This window comes from Gopherus evgoodei, chromosome 2, assembly GCF_007399415.2.
Source record: "Gopherus evgoodei ecotype Sinaloan lineage chromosome 2, rGopEvg1_v1.p, whole genome shotgun sequence".
NCBI classification, from domain to species: domain Eukaryota; kingdom Metazoa; phylum Chordata; order Testudines; family Testudinidae; genus Gopherus; species Gopherus evgoodei.
In genome coordinates this window covers 71020752-71025637 of record NC_044323.1, presented here as the reverse complement: position 1 = coordinate 71025637, position 4886 = coordinate 71020752, and positions in this window count along the sequence as shown.

Sequence of the window (4886 nt, the reverse complement as noted above, 5' to 3'; positions counted from 1 at the left end):
GGCCAGGCAGCTCCTCCCTCGGCCGCTGCCTCCCTCTTCCTTCCCTGTCGCTACCGCTTTACCCAGTGACACACTTTCCTGCAGTCCCGAGTGGGGAGCTGGGGGCGCGCAGGCCGCCCACACGTGCGTGGGTTTTGCGCACGTGCCTCTGGGGGTGCATAGGAGCCAGCAATTGGGGGCGGGGTTACCCTCCCCGACCTGCAACCCTTTACTGCCCCTCTCAGTGCGGCTGCAGGACTTTTTGCACTCCTGCTCGCCCCATCCCCGACTTGTTACATGTGGTCACGGCTCGTGGGGGGGAGAGATCAGGCCAGGGAGCAGCCACCAGCACTCAAGAGTCCTGGCAGCCGCGCGGAGAGCAGAGCAGAGCAGAACTGATGGTGGACTCACTCCCGCTGTCTGCTCTCTCTCTCACACCCACATCCAGACCCCCGTCCTTTCCCTGAGTGGCCTGACGCCAAACTGAAAGATAAAGTTCTTTTTGCCTCTTCCCGGTGGCGAGTAAGAAGTGTCATCCCTTGTTTATATTTGAAACAGCAGCCCAAGGGTTAAAACAAGAGGCCAGGGGGTAAATAAAGTGTTGGAGCCTTTCCATTCTGTCCTTTGCCTGTATCAGGTTGTCAAATTAGGCCCCCAGGCTACAGCACATAGACTCTCAGTAAGTGTGGCTACATCAGAGCATAGTGTTGCAAACGACAGTGCCATCTTCCACCAAGAAGCATGTGTCCACACACAACAGTACTTGCAACAGTGCAGCAAAGCTAAGTGCTGTGTCATCTGCCACCATGTCATTGTAATGCTGCAGTGCACCAGAGTGAATGGAAATGGGAATCCTGCAACTGCAAGGGTGCACTTACTGCTCCCTGTGCCATCCTTACCACTGGTTCTCTCACCTGTTAAGCTACTCCCCTGCCAGTTACATGTAGATGGAAAAATCAGAAAAGGCTCATAGGTTACATGACCCACCTATCCTGAAATAAATCCACTTACTTTCCTCCCCTCTGCTGCCCGCACCACCCATTCATCACCCGGTTCCCCTTAAGGAGTGAAGGATCCTTTGTGGCTGCCTTGCATTAGGTGGGAAAGTGGACATCGGGGGGCTTGTTAGGGGGCGGCAAGATTGAGTCCAAGGCCAGCAATACCACCTAAGGGCAATACTCTGGACAATGTCACCTAGTAGCAAGAGTCAGTGGCCAGGAGGTAGGGGAACTCAGGCCCTCTCTGCTCCACTGGAGTCCAATCAAGGACCCAAAGAAACAATCATTCAAAACCCATGGCCTAGGCCTAGGCCTAGGACAGTAGTTTTCAAACTTTTTTCAAACTTTTTTTCCGTGGACCCAGTTGAGGAAAATTGTTGATGCCCGCGACCCAAGGGAGCTGGGGATGAGGGGTTTGGGGTGTGGGAGGGGCTCAGGGTTGGGGCAGAGGGTTGCGGTGTAAGGGTGAGGGCTACAGGGTGGGACCAGGAATGAGGGGTTCAGAGTGTGGGAAGGGGCTCTGAGCTGGGGCAGGTTGGGGTATGGGAGTGGGTCAGGGCTCTGGGCTGGGGATGCACGCTCTGGGGTGGGGCCGGGAATGAGGGGTTTGGGGTGCAGGAGGGGACTCTGGGTTTGGGGAGCTCAGGGCTGGGGGTTGGGGTGTGGGAGGGGGGGTCATTTCCTGTCTCTGCACTGAAAACACCTGTCTGTGTTTAGATACAGCTCTCACTGCATCCACGCAGTTCATTGGAATGATCAGAAAGCAGCCGAGCTAGCCTTGAGAGGTGGGGGATTCTGCCTTCCACTGAGTTCCAAAACTGTGGCACAGGCAAAGTACAGTCCGCTTCTTTCGCGATATTTTTGTAAGGAGTCTCCAGCCTACAATTCTTGCCGAAGCCAGGAGCTGCATTAAGTGAGGTTAAATTCACCGTCAACAGGTTCATTTGTGCAGAGTCAAAAACATGCACAGCTTTATGAACCCTGCTACAGGTTGTTGAAACTTTTGAGGTGTTTTTTTTCTTCATCACTTGACTCTTCCCCATAGCAGTAATACTGTCTGAGCTTCTTTGCCATGCAAGAAAACACCTGCTGAGCCCTGACACTGAGCTCAGCGTTGTCCACATGATTTTCATTCGACAGTTTGTCAGCCCAGAACAGTATATCCGTTACTTTGTTGTAAGCGTCATGGATTGTGACATGTCAAGATTTGAACCAAGTGATTAAATTCATCAGTCCTGTGGCATTCTTGGCAACAAACTCAACTTCCTCATTCAGCTGAGCAGCATTTCGAAGGACTGAAATATCTGTTAAAACCTGTGTTTTTGGTGTCAGTGTGGGCTCTTCTGAGACAAACTCTGAGTAGTACTTTCTTCAGGTGAGCTGCATGGTATTGTAAGGCCCAAACCCAGGAATTCCAACAACTAATTACTGGCTCTGGGGGAAGTGCAAGTTGTTGTTTCCCAATTTCAGTCATGTTTGCAAAGTGCTGCCTGTATTGAAGTTTACATCTAGGGCAGTGTTTAAAGATCTTTTTTATGTAGCTGACCCAGCTTATCAAAACTCACATCTCTACAGCTCACTGACAAGAGAAATTACATGTGCATTACGTATATTGTGGACATTTCGCATTAGACCTTGAAGAGTAGATTTGAAAGATTTCATCTCTTATGAAAGCAGATACTTTGTCAAAATCCGCACCGTATTTTGAAACGGTTTTAATTATTGCTTGAGAAACTGTACTGTAGTTAGCAGCATCCACGCAGGTGGTGAGCACTGTTGTTGGCTTTCCTGCCTGTACATTTTCAGCCTTGTAAGAAATAAAAAACGAACATGCAGTACATAGTTGTCTTGCTCATCAATAGACTCATATAATTGCAAAAGACTCACATGAGTTAATTAGAGACTTCCTCTCCTCAGAATGTGTAGCAGAAACATTTGGAAGGTAATCTTGTCATAGCTGATTCGCACTTGGTAAGCCACATGCCTTTTGTACATTCCATTGAATGAATTCGCATAGCTTTGGGTGATCAGGTTTGTCCAGTGGTTTATTAGCACTTGCAAATGCATCCACAAGTTCCGTTGTAGCTAAATGATGGCTCTCAGAGTTCCCTGTGATCTTCTTAAAAAGAGATTAAATTGTTTTTTATTTTTTTATCTTTTTGTTTCCCAGCAGTGCACTATCTGCAGCCCTCTTTCTGCTACGATGGTTTTCTGAGTCTAAACAGCGCTGAACTGCTGCCCGCAGTGTGACATCCAACAAAAGTTTTCCACCATCAGCATGTAGAATTTGGCTTCCAAATTCTTTCACATGATCTGCTGCAGTAATGATTGTAGATGTAACATGGTAGCCATGTTAGTCTGTATCAGCAAAAACAATGAGGAGTCCTTGTGGCACCGTAGAGACTAACAAATTTATTTTTAAATATACCCAAATAAATTTGTTAGTCTCTAAGGTGCCACAAGGACTCCTCATTGTTTTTGCTGATACAGACTAACATGGCTACCATTCTGAAACATTTTAAAATAATTTCACTTGTCTTATGGTAGGCTACCAATTGAGATTACTATGATACAAAACCATCCTGGATGCCCATATCTACCAATCAGTGAGTTGAGCCCTGACTGTTATTTGCTGCTGTAAAGTGTCAATCAATAAATCCTATCAAGTTCATGACCTTTCTATTTTTTATATTGAAACAAGCTAATAATCACATCTGGTAGCTGTAACGGTACATATAACTGCATTGGCTTTTACTGTAGGGTAAAAGTACACAAAAGACCAGATTTCACAGGGACGACCAGATTTCACAGTCAGTTTCATGTTTTTCACTACTATGAATTTGGTAAGGCCCTAACTATGGACAAGGCTACTGAAATAAAAAAAAGACTTCTATCCCTGTATTATATTTATAGCTCATTTTAAAAAAAAAGATTAATCAGTTTAATATTTTCAGCTATTAGTTTAAATATTGTCCTTTATAATTTAGATAATGACAGGTTCTAATACAATTGAACTATAACCATGACTGCTTTCCTAAATTAATGGTGTAGCTAAGTACCAATCACTGAAGACAACAGGAATCTTTCCATTGAGTAAAATGGAATTTGGATCAGTCCCTACAAGTGCACCGTCCTGCTTGCTCTCTTATTTTCCAGTTGGATTTTATGTGTGCATCTAATTTTTTTAGAATTGTTGCACCTTATCTTCTTAGTGAAGAGAAACCTTAATAAGGAGTTCCCTCTACTCTTTAATCTGTTACTGCATCCCTGTATGTATCCAGAATGCTTTAGGAAGAAGCTTGAGATAAATACAGAATATGAGTATTCTAACAGGAATTATAACACAAGAATTGCCCTATTTATAATCCATCTAGTCCCATATCCCATGTCTCACAGTGCCCAGTACCAGATACTTCACAGAAAGGTGTAAAACTCTTTAATGGACAGTTATGTACTAATGTATGCAGTGTAGGTCCAGCTGCGTCGGTCTCAAGATATTTAAAAGGTGGGTGAGGTAATATCTTTTATTGGACTAACTTCTGTTGGCGAGAGAGACAAATGTGTTAACAACCTATGCTAAACATTCTGTTCCATCTTGTTTTAGCTGTGACACTCTGAGTTTCCCAGATCTCACCTGACGAAGAGCTCTGTGTAAGCTCAAAAGCTTGTTTCTCTCACCAACAGATGTGTGTCCTATAAAAGATATTACCTCACCCACCTTGTCTCTCAGTTATGTACTAACAGGTATACAAGAGAAGTTTCTTCCTAATCCACGTGACTAGTGGTTGGTTCATGCCACAAAGCATGAGAATTTATATCTCTCAGACATTTTTATCCTATGTTATATTATTATGTTGTTACTCATATAAACATCTAATGCAAATGGACTCACTAGGCCAGTGGCTCCCA